Genomic DNA, 15,927 nt, shown 5'->3' with positions numbered 1-15,927 from the left:
ATGGCCCGGGGACAGCTACTAGTCAGCGCTGAGCGCACAGAGGTAAAGAGCTCGCGGATTCTGCGTTTTTGCTTGGCTGGCTTTGGCACCGTATTTCAGCGTGCTCTGGGCGCGGAGTGCAACAAAGTTCCGCTTCCAGGGTCGCGGGAGCCTGTTAGCTGAGGGCGCACTCAGAAACCTGGGGCAAAACTCCTCCACCTGGGGCTGGACTCCTAGCAGGGCAGAGGATGGATTTGAGGGTCCCCAGAGGCCTCGGGCCCTCGCCCAGTTTTCCCAAGGCAGGAAAAGAAAGAAAGGTAAACTCTGTGCCAAAAGCGGGAGTCAAAAAGGAGGCGCGAAGGGGTGCCTGCCCTTCTGGGGACTGGGGGTTGGCGGCACGGGGGGTTACCGATGAGTACTCCCTTGCTGCACGCCACCTGAGCCGTGAACTCAGCACCCGAAACTTCCGACTGCTAAACACCCAGGGGTTCGGTGACAGGGCCGCTCTTGAAGCTACAGTCGCCCCCACTTCATGTCTCCTACTTCGCTTTGATTTTTGGTGGGTTTGTTTCCGGGAGTTAAAACAAGCAACAGGCCGGGATGTTCCCCGGGCCCATGCATTTCAAGGTCTCCAGGAGAAACCTTAAGAAAAAGCTGATTTAAGTCCAACTTGGACATACAGGTGCGCATTTCGGTTCTTGCGGGAAGTAACAGAGGGCAGAAAACACAGGTGGCACTCTTCGAGAGCCCTGGCCAGACTTGGGCCTAACAACGAACGCTGGTACCCACCAGCAGCAGCCCGCAGAGGCCGCAGGGCCGGGATCCTGAGTCTTCCTCACGACGTCCTAGCCTCAGGCCTTAATAGGCCCGCTTTCGCTCCTGCATGAGTCCTGGCTCTGCTCCGGACCTGCGCTTTCACTGTGTTTTTAAGAGTTTTAAGAGCACTGAGCCGTGAGTCCTGTGGTTCAAAGTCGAAGTCAAATTGAGTCTCTTAATTTTCTTCTTAAATTTACTTTTGAAGAGAAAAAAAAAAAAAAAGCAGCTCGGGCTAAAAACGCACTTTATGCATCAGGTTTTAGTACCAAGCTCCAAACGTACACATGCCCATAGTTTTGCAAAAAAGATCCGCCACATCATACTTAAAAATAAGAAGAAAATTGACGAAAAGAGAAATGAGGAGCTGCTAGCTGCAAAGAAACTATGGGAAGAAGAGCTGAGCCAGATCGGGAGCTGCAAACCCTCGGGGAATGCGAACAACTAACAGACCAAAAGCTGGCTTGTGCGACAAAGCAACGAAACTCCGCGGGGAGTGACTGCGGCGGTGGAAGGAGGAGGGCGAGGAAGGGGAGAGGAAGACTGGATTCTGAATTGGCGCCTGTGAGCGCTGCCTCGGAGCGCGAGGTCAGAGCGTCCTTCCAACAGTGTGGATCCTCAAGGACGAGGTGGGGAGTGCGTTTTGCACAGAACCTGCGTCTCCTGACTAGGACACACAGACTCTCCAGACCCCAAATGGAAGGTGTTGAGGACCCTGCCAACTGGCATTAAAACAGTCCCCAAGAGCGAGAAATAACGTCCTTGGCTTCGCGGACCCATTCCCGCGGCTTATTTTCATTTGGCCTGCTGCTGACCAAGGTGGTCGTAAAGTTGATTCTTTGCCTAGGCCTCCATGATGTTCGCTACCCTGGAAATGTTTATTATCGAAAATGAGTTGGGTCAGCAGTGGTGGATGGAGCACCGTTTCCGCTGACACTGGCCACTACCAGCGAGCAATGTCCTTGGCAATGTATGGCGAGAGAAGCCAGGAAAACTTTTTTCGTTTTCCTAAAGTGAAATGAATAAACAAGAATAGGTGAACATTTTCAATGTGATTAACAAAACGGTGGAAGACCAGTGCTCCTCAATTCTGTTCAGAGATGTAAGAAAAAAGCAAATTAGAAAACAGATTTGCGTGAAACCTACACTAGAAATAAATAGGGGGAAATTGAGTATTGGCAACGAAGATCTAAGATACTTTCTACCCTGCAATGCAGGGATCTCACTACTACATTAATAACATTTATTTTGGAGTAGAAACATTTTAAACGTGGAATTTGGCTGATAAAAATAAACTACAGAGGGTTGATACCCTTTGTAGGAAGAAACGGTTTCTAGAGCCTTCAGGAGGATCTGGCATTCTTGCTATTCTTGTGTGTATATTCTCACTAGCCCCAAATCGAGTTCTGCAGATTGCTATTATGTCTCTCTTTCCCTGGCAATGAGCATGTCAAATAAGCCTCAATTTCCTCTTATATAAAATGACCTCTACCGTGCAATTAGATCTTATTTAATTTTATTTCATCAACATGAATGCCTGCAGAAATTTCCAGACATGGGTCAAAATTCCACCTTTTCAGTGAGCACTCAAAAAATGTTTAAGTGACAGTATTAAGTCTAAATGTCACTAATAAAATGGAAATTATTTGGGAAACTTGAAATGTCCATGTGGCATATCTCCCAGGTGTTTGGAAAAGGGGAGATCTAAGAGTAGCCCCAGGGGTACAAAGGATAGAAATGGCATTTGTGAAGGGAGCTGAGAGGGAGGTGGTGTAAATGCCTGCAGGATTGTTCGCAAAGGCAGCAGTAAGGAGGGTCTCCTGCTGTCTAGAGGATACCCCTGCAGATCTGACTAGCTCAGCTGCAAATATTGACGCGTGTGAGACATCCACACTGGCCCAGCCTAATTGGAACCAGCTTGAAGTGTGTTGCCCTTGAATGCAAGGGTAATGCTTTGGAAATTCTGTTCCTACATGGTAATAGAACCTGAATAATGGACAAGGAAGCTGAAGGACCCATGTGGAGCCCTTTGTCTTGATTAAACACAATGTCAAGCCAGTCCTTGTTTGCCTGGATTTGTCTAGTTTCTTATTAAAGATCAGTCCTCTCCAATCTTCAGCACACACCCACACAAAAACATAATTCAAGCCCTGAAAATGAGATAGGTAGAAGGTTTGCCAAAGGAACGCTAACACCTGCAGTTACTGCAGGTGTTAAAATCAAAGTACTGCCCCCATCTTCAGTTATCCATTTCTTCCATTATTAAAATTATGATTAGAATTAGATGTTAAGGCTTTTATTTTTTATATCCAGCATACTATTTAGAAACACCGCTATTTTGGAATAAAGACTTTGTTACAGGGTTTTGTAAACTCGAAGTCTTGAAGTCCTTTATAATTGAATATTCTCATGAAAGTAGGATCTCCTTCATGTTCATTTAATTTCTCATATGTATATCACTGTTATTTCCACCCACCATGGCATAAATCATTTTCCTTGTTAGAAATCAAGTATCTTTTATGATGAGCTTTCTTTAAGGCACAAATGGATTATTTTTACTTGTGAGTAATTTTTTACTGTCTGCCTAGCCAATCACTTTTAACTAATTATTGTTCTACATATTTTTGTCTCTAACTGCTATGCTATCCCAATGCTTGCTACATATACATACATACATACATACATACATACACACACACAAAAAAATGCGCACACACACACATATAATATGTCCGCAGCTTGGTGATGGTTTTAATTTTCTTCTCCCTCCCCCTTGTGTACAGACTATGAAGTTTTATTGAAGACCCGTAATGCCTCCGGTTTTGATTTAATGTTTTGGAGTTTGTGATCTCATTGCCTGGCATGGAAAATATTAGACAGGGTCTGTAGATCGTATGCAGGAAAAGACCCGCATCGCCACCGCGGGTGAGTGCTTCTCCCCAGTCCTGCAATAAGCCGACTGAACAGCCATCTAGAGTCGATGTTCAGTTCTGTGCCGTTGAATAGACACCACTTCAACCAGTCCTGCTTTTGTAAAGGGTTCTTTAAGAAACACCGAATCTCAACTGGTGCTGCATATTGAATTCACCAAAGGGAGCCTTGGAAGGCCCTGATGCCTGGGCCCCATCCCCAGAGATTCCGATTGAATTTTCTGGGCTGTGGCCTGGACACTGGGATTTTTAAGAGCTGCCCAGGTGATTCTAATGCGTATTAAAGTTTGAGAATCTGCTTTAGGAGAAACTGGGAAGAGAAGGGCTGGTGTAACATGATACTTCTTGCTTCACAAGTGTTTTCCTGGATGCCGGAGGAAAGGCTGGTGGCTCACTGGTCTCACCTCTGTGAACACCTTACAGTGGCTCATGAAAATATATTTAAATCCATGTCTAATACAGCCTTCCTGGGCATTTTCACATTATGTCACTTTGACCCCTCCTGGAAACAGGGAGAACACTGCCTTCCCAGGCTGGGTTGGCTGCCTGAGGTTTGTGGTCTTTAAAGATTCCTTTGTCTTCCTGCCCTCACACAGGTGACCCCAGCCTCCTGCTTAGGTATAACCGTCTGTACAGCTTCACTGTACAGTAAGCTGGAGGGGGTGGGGAGCAGCAGAGAGTCAGCGACTGACTTAGCCTCTCGGGCTGACAGATCAACTCTGGGAGAGGTGGCAATGAATCATAAATGCTACCCAGTAGGGGAGTCAGAATGATTTCATTGTCCGAGGAGGTGGGAGTTGAACTTGACTCTTAGCACTGTTAAATAGCACAGTTCTCTAGATATGTAAAGTCACAGAGCAATCATAACCCTCAAGCTTCTGATGCCATCTGAGAAATACAGAATCTTCTGAAGGGTTCAGTGTAGTTTGTATCTTTATGACTAGTGGGATTGTTAACATTATTTCATTGCTATGCAGCTTAGAACGGGGGTGACTTTTGCTCACTGGCTAGGGACTACTGCATTGCAGATCTGAGTGTTGCTTTTATCCAGACCCAGACTTCTGGTCCTGATAGAACACTTCACTTATGCTCTTCCAAGTCTCAGAAATCAAATAAAAGAAAGCTCCTTTTCATTTTCGCTAGCCTCACCTTGGTAATAAATGTTAAAATCTAAACTGCTTGATTTGATTTGATTTTTATTGTTTTGTAAGCTTATTCTAAAATACAAACCTCATTTCATTTTTTAAACAAGTTGCAAAAAGTCTGGAAGTAACTGCATCACTGTAGGACCTTTACGTCCTCAAAAGGTACATAAAAGTACAGCATTGTAAGCAATGGTTTTTCAGATTCTTTTTAGCTATAAAATGTTGTGACTAAGTCATTATTAAGACTAAAAGAGCAAATACGCGAATTCTTGAGGAGCTTTGGGTCTTGTTTATGTTTTAAAATCTTGCATGGACACCTCTTGAGAAGATCTTGAAATGCATATTTAAGAAACCTCATCAGTTTTTTTAAAGTGTCTTGTAAAATATTCTTTACATTCATCTACTTTAATAAAATTAACTGTGTTATATGATGATGTTAAAATAATTTAAAGATACATGAAAATTAATAGCAACAACAGAAACTAAAATGTCCTTAAAATGACATTTAATATTTGGTATTTCTCAGCAACTCCCCGAAGCTTAAGGGTTATAGGGTTACAGGAAATGCAGTAACAGATGCTGAACGAGGGTGCAGGACTGTAGATTTTATGAACGGGTATGCTGAGAAAATGAGTTTTGACAAGGTTTCTAGGCATTTCAACATTGGCAAAGTGGCTAATTGAATTAACATCCGTCAGACTGGGAAATGCTCTACATTTGGAATATCGCTTTTTGACAGGCCAACAAGGCGAGAGGTTTGCTCCCCTGTAATGGGTACCCTGTAACAGTACTGTCCATTTCATTTGCATAATAACACCTCTGCCTGAGCCCAAATTCTGTGTGGTTTAATCTCTGTTATGCAATTTTGTTATCCAAAATATAACCCAGTTCGTTTTGCAAGAGGCTGGTCATTTCATGTGCGGGACATGTGTTCATGCTTGCGATATCAGCCAGCTGATTTGGGCAGAGTGAATCAGGCACTTTCATCTTACTTTCTCTTTAAACTGGGGTGTAGGTAACTGTGGAAGAGGAGTTGTGGAATTGGCTGCGGCTTGGCATTCAGCAGAACTTTAATTTGGATGAATAGCTTTAGGCAGGGTTTGATGGCGTTTTATTACGACTCAGGCTTGAGGTTCTTCTGCCATTTTAGGCTGTACTCACCTGCCCTTCATTACAGAGGGAGTGGGGACTTAATTAATGACCCTCTGTTCTCATTGTGCCTTCAGAGCTTCTCTTTGCAGCTCTAGTATTTAGGCTGCTAGGAAGATTGAAGAAATTTGTGACCAGACACTATTAGAGCTACTACCCATGGCTAGTGCCTGCATGTGTGTGTGTGTGTGTGTGTATTTCATTATCAAGTAAGCACACAGAGGATCTACACATCCTCTTTAAGGCTCAGTATTTATAGGTCAAAAAATGCATATGCACCTCAAACTCAGAAAACCACCTGGCTACAGAAAAGCACAATATGGACAAGTCTAGGCATTTTTTTTTTAGCTCAGAAGTCCTCAGGCTGAAATCCATGTTCTGGATTCCACCTCCTGAGGCTTAATCTCACGGATCTCATGGACCTCAGTGTTTTCATCTATATGATAGGGTCATGGCCAGGGCCAAATGACCTAACCACAGAAAACACTTGATGACAGGAGATGCTGAATCACTGGCCATTATTCTCATTATACTATTTTTCTATACTTTTTTTTGAGACAAGGTCTTGCTCTGTCAAGCAGGATGAAGTGCAGTGGCACAAACACAGCTCACTACAGCCTCGACTTCCCGGGCTCAAGCCATCCTCCCACCTCAGCCTCCTGAGTAACTGGGATACAGGTACATTCCACCACACCTGGCGAATTTTTTTAATTTTTTGTCTCCCTATGCTGCCCAGGCTGGTCTTGAACTCCTGGCCTCAAGAAATCCTCCTATCTCAGCCTCTCAAAGTGCTGGGATTATAAGTATAAGCCACTATGCCCTGCTTATTTTTCTATACTTTTAAAAAACTAATACATTTTAATTTGTGTTTTTTTTTTTTTTTCTGACGAAGTTTCTCTCTTGTTGCCCAGGCTAGAGTGCAATGGCACAATCTCAGCTCATCGCAACCTCCGCCTCCCAGCTTCAAGTGATTCTCCTGCCTCAGTCTCCCGAGTAGCTGGGATTACAGACATGAGCCACCACGCCCGGCTAATTTTGTGTTTTTAGTAGAGATGGGGTTTCTCCATGTTGGTCAGGCTGGTCTCGAACTCCCAACCTCAGGTGATCTGCCCACCTCGGCCTCCCAAAGTGCTGGGATTACAGGCATGAGCCACTGCTCCCGGCCTTTGTGTCTCTTTTATAGGACATCTGTTAAACGTGCAGTGAATGATTTGCCAATAGAAATATGTATAAATCAAGCCATCTTAAATGGAATCTCGAGAAGAAAACAGCCCTATTTTTCTGAGTTTCCATTAGCTTGTCACATTCTTCCTTGGTTCAGAAGCACTTCACAGGGCTGCATTCAAGACCCTGAAGTGACACTCACTAGGGAAACAGGGTCAGCAGCGTCTGTTGCCAACAGAAGATGAGTGATGGAGGTGATGGAGGTGGTGAGTGACAGCTATACGCTCTCCAGTTTCAGAAAGCCGAGGAAGATGGCAATCCACAGCTGGCCAGGTATTTTCCTATAACATGGGAGAACTATGGTTCTTCCTGAGGTCCAGTCCTCTTGAAATGCTGGGCCCTGTGCTAAACAGGAATCACCGGCTTGTTCTGGCTAAACCCACTGTAATATCAAGCTCTTCCTTTGCCAGAAAGAAGAAGATATTTTACTTCTGTGCTTACTGTTATGCTTTCTTGTACTGAGTGTGGTTTTTCCCCTTCCTTGTTTGCCTTCTGAACATGTTCTTTCACCAGGAGCTCCCTCAGGGAATGGGCCCAGTCCCTTACAAATCAAGCCTGGGCTTGGGGATCAGGGACTGGCTCTCTGAACAGGCCCTTGCTTGTGACAAGGGTTCCTGACTAAGGAACAGTGAGACTCGACTCTTCCATTTATCCCAAATTACCATTTTTCAAAAAATTCACGCCTCTCTTGGGTTGCCCCCAACTATAACTTCTCCCCATTCCCTGAAGTGCCTGATGTCTAAGATTTTAGTGAAGTGACATCTTCTATTATGAAAATGTTGTACTCTTGGGATAAGCAGGCTCCTAGTTATTCGTCCTTATTAATGCGGTGGAGTGCTGTAGGGAGCTCATGGCCTCTGTTCACCGTGAGGCTGGGCAGCTGTGTATTGTAGCTAACACTGCCCAGCATGCCCAGATCCCCCCACCAGCACTGATACGCTCATTCCCTCAAGATTGGTGGCTCACAGCAGAGCCTGCTTTCCATTGCCCTAGGCTAAAGAGAACCATAAAACCCAAGCAAACACCCCCTTCCTGGGGACCACTCACTGTAGGGTACAAAAGCTTCAATGGAGGACAACTCTGAGGACCATCCCAGCACCAGAGCTCCACGGAACATCAGCCTGGGTCTGTTTTGCTACTGCATCACAGTCAGACTTCTCTCCTGGTCAGCCTTGTTCCTCATCCGTCACAGGCATCAATCCCAATAACTGTTCCCAGTACACCAGCTGCCTGCCAGGAAACCCAGCCCATGCCATGCCAACCATGTGGGTTTGTTATAACAGTTTCCTTGCTGCAAAGATGAAGGCATGGAGATAAAATCATTGCTACCCAATCACACAGAGATAGAAGCCAGGGTGGCTCCAGCCAGCTCACAGCCCCCCTGCCCTGGCAGGAGGAATTATTCTGAGAAGGTGGGAGTTCTTGCCAAAAGGAAATGATTTAGCCTGTGGTGCCCCAAGAGCAAGGAGGGGGTGGGCTGAGCTGCAGCAGGGCCATGTCAGAGTTAGGTTAACATCGGGTCTCTTAGAATCTCAGGGGCAAGAGAAAGGCAACGAATATGGAGGTGGGAGGGCTCTGGGACAAATGCAGCCATTTAAGAATGTGGTCTGGCTCTGTTTCCAGCACATGTAGGTTTCTGAAATGGAAAAGCAACAGAACCTCCTAGGGACCCCACAAATTAGAACTTGGGAACATAAACTATGTTGGTGGGCTCATACCAGCTCTAAAAAATAGCTTCACTGAGCAAATTAATCAAGTCATTTTGATCACAAGGAAAACCCACATCTACTGAGAAATAAATGATTTTCAGACCCTTTAAGAGGTGATGTTAACATGTAATCCATTTGAGCACATATAAAGTTCATTCTTTCTACAGTCGACACCCGCTGGTGAGGCAGGGCGAGAGGCAGTTTTTGCCTTTGAGGACTTTGTGTTCTGCTCACCTGCTTCTTAAACTTGGATGTGCCTCTCCTGTTAGTGCTTGGCAGTGGGATGGAGGAAGGGCCTGCCACGGGAAAGCACATCTTCCTGAAATCTCAACCTCACCTAATGATTTTGGAAAATAACATTATTTTGATATCAAAACAAGTGTAGACTCTTCATGGCACAGGATAGAAATTTTTGTCCATTTGAAGGACAGAATAGAAAACATTAAAAAAATGCCGCCCTGGTTATCTAGAACGCAGGCTGAGGTCCCTTTCCGGAGTGGCAGGGCATTTACCTCTGGGAACCAGGAGGGGGTGCTGTAGCAGAATACTTTGAGCCCCACTGTAAGCGGAGGGAACAAGGTAAACACACAGTTCTGAGACTGAGGAGGCCATGGGCCGCCAAAGAACACGGGGCATTTCAGGAAGGAATTGGCATCTCAGACGGACCTTGACGAATGGGTGGAGTTTGACAGGCGGAAGTCCAGAGGCCAAAGGAAGGACAGGAAACGTCTTCCTGGGAAAGCAAAGGTGGTCGCAGAGGCAAAGTCACAGGAAAGCAGGCTTGAGACAGTTTGGCTCAGGAAAGGAGCTGGGCAGTGTGGGATGTGGTGGCGCAGAGAGCAGGAAAGAGGGTTGAGGTTGATCACTCCTGAGCCCAAAAGGCAGGTTAAAGTGCGGTTACTGAATTGAGGGGGACATCCAGCGAGGGGAGAGGCCCAAGTCCTGGGAGGTGGAACACTGACTTCAGCCTGAAGAGGCCTCCTGACTCACCCACTTGCATCCTGTAACCCAGGCAAGTCATCTAACCTCCAAACATCGGTTTTTCCATCTGGAAAATGAAGTCACAACAGAACCCATTTTGTGAGGACGGCCAACAATTAAATGAGATGAAAAAGATAAGGTGTTTGGTACAATGTCAGCTGCATAACAAGTGCTCAGTAAATGATTGTTATTATAATAATATTATATAGCTATAATAGATGACAATTTTCATATAATACATAATTGTTATCATGGTTTTCAAGACTAACCATGAGAGCACTGAGAAATCAAGAGGAAGCCAGATGAGCTGTGAGCTTGGAATGCCAAGAGAGGAAAGATGCTTGGACAGACTTCCTTGCTTGGCTAGCTGTGAGATGATCTTAGCTATTCACTAAGGCAGAATTTCTGCAAGCCATAGCCTGCTGGCATCCTAGATATTCCTCCCTGGAAAGCAACAAAGCCTCATTTTTAAAATCTCTTCTGAGTTGAGTTGCACTTTCACAATGTTCTTCCTCTCTGTACTCCCACCCTAAAACACTCAGTCTTGGGAGCAACCCCTGGAAATCAAAGCAGCCCTTGGAGGCCTTGAGGGGCTGGACCGCAGAGGGAAGCAAAGGCAGGAGTCAAGGAGCCCAGTCAAGGGCCCCCGTGGGCTTCAGTGGGGGAGGAATCTGGGCAGAATCACCTCTGTTTGCTTCCTTTAACTTTGACTTTCAGACACCAACTTCTCCGCCATTGTCTGTCTTCTGGGTCTCTGCCCAGCTGCTAGTAACTGGGGTTTCCCCAAAGCCAAGGGCTGGGCCCAGTCTTCAGGCTTCTTATGTGATGGTGGGGTCAGCCCTGCAGTTCAGGGAGCCCCATCTTCAGCCTGCTGTGGGACCGTGACCCCGCTTCACATGGACCCCTGGCCTACCCTCCTGTCTTCCCTCACTTTCGAGCTCCATGGAAAGGACAGTGCTGTTTCCCTCCTCACTCTCCTCACCTCTGGCTCAGCCAGCCTCTCTTGCTGTCGTCCTCCGTTGCTGCTGGCTGTGTCAGAACGTGCTCCAGGCTTCTCCGGAGTGGTCTTTGCATCATGCCTTGCCCTCCATCCCTTCTGCCTTTCTGCTCTCAAGGCCCTAATCTCCCCACGATTGCCCAAATCTTGTGATTTTTTTCTCTTCCTTCACTCATTCCTCCTTTCAGCCCCTGCACCCTAAAATGTAACTATTCTCAATCTCTTTAGTCTTACTTTTTCCTCTCTGGAGGACCTCTGCTGTATCCACTGCTTCAAGCCATGCTCACAGGAATTCCAACATCACAGCCCCCTCCCCAGCTGCCACCTCTTCCCAGAGCCCTGATTCTCATTTCCAGATACCACCTGCACTCCCGCCCCATGACACAGGCCTTCAGGACCCTAGGAGGCTGACAGGCTCTTTCTCCCAGCTCTGCCCCTCTCCTGGCTGTGACTCTGGCACCCTCTTTTCCACTTCACCACCTCCCCATGACCTCACCTCAACCACCATCACCCCTAATCCTGTTTGTCCTGTTTCACTGGTACTTTTCGTACAGTTGGAACCCCCTTCATTCCAGCTCCAGACAACCTCTCCTAGATGCCTTGATTCACCTGCTTTGCTGATTGGATTCCTGACTCCAGCATCTTCTCTCCTCCCGAATCTCTACAACACTAACCATTCTCTCCTCCCGAATCTCTACAACACTAATCATCCACCACATGAGCCTTTCCACTTTCTATTTAAGCATCTCTACTTCTCTGGAGGCTCCCCTAGGCCTCCATCTTCCCCTAAAATGAATGAATTGAACCTGTTTCCTGTTACTTGGTTCAGACTTCTAGTGCCTCCCTCAGCACATGACCTCTAGTCATTTTTGATAAACCTGTCTCCGCAGGAGATCACCAGCTCCTGGCTGGGTGCTGAGCGGTGTTCATCTCAGTGCCCCAGCACCTGGAGCAGTGCCCACTGTCTTAGACACACAGGAAATGCATGAACAGATAAATAGAACTGCAGCTCCGATGGATTCAAAGGGACTCAAATCCCTTTAATGGCACCCCACCACCTGCAGAATAAAGTTCAGGCTCCCATCTGGACAGGTGGGGCCCCTCAGTGCTAACCCCAAGGGCCATTTTTGTCCTCCAGTGCCCTCTGCTCCCAGCAGGCCCATGGTGCTCTCAGCGGCTGCCCACACTCACCCAGACATTGCTCCTCTGAGCTTTTCCTCCTGCTATTCACTGCCTGTCAGCTTCTCCTCAATCAGCACCTGTTGAAACCAAGATCCAGTTCAAGTGCTTCCCCTTCCATGACATATTTTTAAAATTGCCCCCTCAAAATCATGGGCCACTGTTCCCCAGTGAGTGCTTTTTGCAGGGTGCACCTTGTTGCTGGGGCTTCCTGTTACACATTGGTACACAAGCCTTCTCCTTTCTGAACAAGCTGTATACCTTTCAGACCCAGGACCATTCATGTTTAAAATTTTTTTTTTCTTTTGAGACGTAGTCTTGCTCTATTGCCCAGGCTGGAGTGCAGTGGCATGATCTCAATTCACTGCAAACTCTGCCTCCCAGGCTCAAGCGATTCTCCTGCCTCAGCCTCCTGAGTAGCTGAGATTACAGGTACCCACCACCACTCTCGACTAATTGTTGTATTTTTAGTAGAAACGGGGTTTCGCCATTTTAGCCAGGCTGGTCTTGAACTCCAGACCTCAGGTGATCCACCCACCTCAGCTTCCCAAAGTGCTGGGATTACAGCCACTGCGCCCAGCCATTTTTAAATTTTATTTTTTGTAAATGTGTAAGATATTCGCATGACTTGAGGGCCCATATGATACATCTTTATGTATGTAAAGGTGGACCTTCTCAAGGTCCACCTTGAGAAGCCTTCTTCTTACACCCTGCCCTGTCCTCCCTGAGGTCAGTTTTTAATCTGTTTCTTTTGTTTCCTTTTGCAAATACATGCAAATAAGAGTACATGGTCTTTTCTCTCCCTTTCTTACCCAAAAGGTGGCATGCCAGGTACTCTTTCTGTACTTGCCTGTATTCACTGACTCCAGTGATTTTTCCATAACAACACATGAAAAGCCTCACAGTCTCTGTTAATAGCTGCGTGGTGTCCCACTGACTGAGGTACCAAAGTGTTTTTGGCCTTTGAATTGTGTCTAATTCTTTGCTATTTTGTGGGCACACCGGTATGCATCTGTGGGATAAATTCCAGAAGAAGGATTTCTGTGCAAATAATATATGCATTTGTACTTTTGATAAATATTCCCAAATGGTTCTCTCCAAGGGTTGTACCATCTTCTGCCCCCAACAGTCACTTTTTTCAGCCAATCTAATAGGGATGGATGGTAAGTTATTATTACATATCATTAAAGTTATTACAATTACATCTGCATTTCACTTCTTAAGAATAAGATTAAACATCTTTTCACATGTTTAAGGCCTTTTGTAGTGGTTTGGTGAAATGTTTTTGTTTATTTTTATATTGGATTGTTGGCCCTTTTCTCAGATTCTCAGAAATCTTCACATATTAGAAAGATTTGCACTTATCTGTCATATAAGATGCAAATATTTTTTCCCAGTTTCTCAGTTGTCTTTTGATTTTGCTTATGGTGATTTTTTTTTTTTTTTGGATGTACAAGTTCTTGACTCTTAGGAGTCAGAGTAGTCTTTTCTTTTTAATGGATTCTGGATTTTGTGTTACAACTAGAAAAGCTTTCCTTCCTCCATGATATAAAAAATTATTCCATGCTTCTGTCTAGTACTTTCATGGCATCATTTTCCATATTTAACCTGCTGGGATTAACCTAAATTTGTGGTGTGACCTATGGATCTGTCTTTCTTCAGGTCACCTAGTAGAGGAACAACCCATAGAATTGTAAGTCTGAGCTTGACCATTACCAAAGCTCTGAACCTGCTCTCTTGGCCTCTTATCCCGCCATTCTATGCCATTCCTTCTGTGTCCAGTAATTGACCAGTTCTTCATTCTAAAATGCCTTTGACAACCTACAACTATTTGCTATTCTCCAACCTACAACTTTCAGTACTCCTCCTCCCTACTCTGCAGCACCTATGGCCAAACATTCCACAAATAGTCCAGGCTCAATGTTACCAAAAACAGAAAGGAGAGGAGTTCCCATTTCTCACTTTTGAGCAACCAGGTCATTCTGCCTAGGGAGGAATCTTCACCTCCTCTGGATTACCAGGCTGACTTAGGGAGGTTGTAGAGTAAAGTGGTTCAAGCTAACAATGGCAATAATATCATTATTTAGTCTTGCAATGCACCAGACTCTGTTCTAAGTATATATATACAAAGCACTTAGCACATGGCCTGTTATGTGTGTTTTTAAAGTATTATTATTCATATTTCTAGCTTCATCTTGCTTTGCTTCCCTATATGAGCTTTCTATTTTTGATATTAGTTTATTAGCTATACCCGGAACACTTCAGAGTTAAAAAATTGTCTTCAGGTCTTTCACGGCCCTAATGAAATCCTATTCATCAATAAGGCTAACATCTGAACCAAATGATCAATCTTTTTCTTTTTCTTTTTTTTTTTTCTTTTTGGAGACAGGGTGTCTCTGTGTTACCCAGGCTAGAGGAATGCAGTGTTCAGTGGCACGACCATAGCTCACTGCACCTTTGAACTCCTGGACTTAAGTGATCCTCCTGCCTCAACCTCCTGAAGCACTGATATTACAGGTGTGAGACACCATTCCTGGTCTCCAATTATTAATCTTAATATCACAAAGAGAGAAACAACCGGACCTTATGTGTCTCTGTATGGTGCAATAGGAAGTCCCAGGCCCATGGAGTAAAACTGAATCTGATAAAAACTTTGAATCTAATCACCAGCTTACAGGAATTATAAGATAAAGGTTCTTTTAAATGACCTCATGAGGATGCAATTAGCCAAATCTGAAATGTGGGAAATTTTGCAGAACAATGTCCTAACACGTTCTGTAAGTAAATGGCAGTGGAAAACAGAAGGGTATGTAACACATAAAAGTAAAATTAGAAGAAATAAAAGAGACCTAAGAGATAGATCAACCAGTGGAGAGGGTTGACCTTGTTTGAATTCTGATTCAAACAAATCAACTGCAAAAATTCATTTATTGATCCACCACAGAAATGTGAACACTGACAAAATGTTAGAAAATATTTTTAAATTATTGTTAATTGTTTAGGTGCATAGTAGTGTTGTGTGTTTGTTTTTTTTTTAAATCCTAATCTCTTAGCAAGACATACTGAAACATTTTCTGGTGAAACGGCATCTGAGATTGGCTTCAACACAATCCAGCAAATGTACAAGCTATATTCCAATACATTTCTTGCCCATGCTTATTATATCAGAAGCTATTCAAGGTCAGGAAGCAGATCCTACATTCTTCCACTGGGCCTTGAGTGTAGATTTTCCAGGAGGCATATGTTGAATTTTCTGAACACAGTCACATCAGCAGAGGAGCAGAGCTTGGTTGCCAAGTGTCCCTCATTTTGAGGGTTGGGTAAATTGGGTCATCACATGAATATGACAAGATGATAGGAGTCTGGTGAGAGTTGGCCTTCTTAGTTTTTCATGGAAAATATTACCAAACTTATCCTCAGCACCTAGTCTCCTTCCACCAACAGAAGCCTGGGAAATGACAGTAACAAGAGCTTCATTATTATAACATCCAACTCCCCTTGTGTGGAGCACAGGAAAATAAAACACTATGTAGTCCACTTAAAATGGTCTTTAAGGCTTTTAGTGTTTTGTTCCCAAACATGGTTGAACTCAAATAGCTCTCTAAAGACAGGCCAGAGTCCATTGCTCTGTTTCTTTTCTAAATGCTAACCTCCTGTTCACCTACAATTTAGAGAGCTACACTTCCTGCTTACTTAAAATACACAGATGAGGCCAGGCGTGGTGGCTCACACCTGTAATCCCAGCACTTTAAGAGGCCAAGCTGGGTGGATCACTTGAGGTCAGGAGTTTGAGACCAGCCTGGCCAACATAGTGAAACCCC

General features: G+C 44.8%; 1 protein-coding gene across 1 annotated transcript in view; it reads left to right on the top strand.

The window, feature by feature from the left end:
• The window catches only part of LOC129022003 (uncharacterized), a 94,230-nt gene that overhangs the window by 578 nt on the left and 77,725 nt on the right, over positions 1-15,927 (top strand). The gene's annotated exons all lie outside the window — the stretch shown is intronic.

Source organism: Pongo pygmaeus, chromosome 21 (assembly GCF_028885625.2).
Source record: "Pongo pygmaeus isolate AG05252 chromosome 21, NHGRI_mPonPyg2-v2.0_pri, whole genome shotgun sequence".
NCBI lineage: Eukaryota > Metazoa > Chordata > Mammalia > Primates > Hominidae > Pongo > Pongo pygmaeus.
The sequence above is the reverse complement of the archived record's forward strand: the minus strand, read 5'-3'. Positions and strand labels throughout refer to the sequence as shown.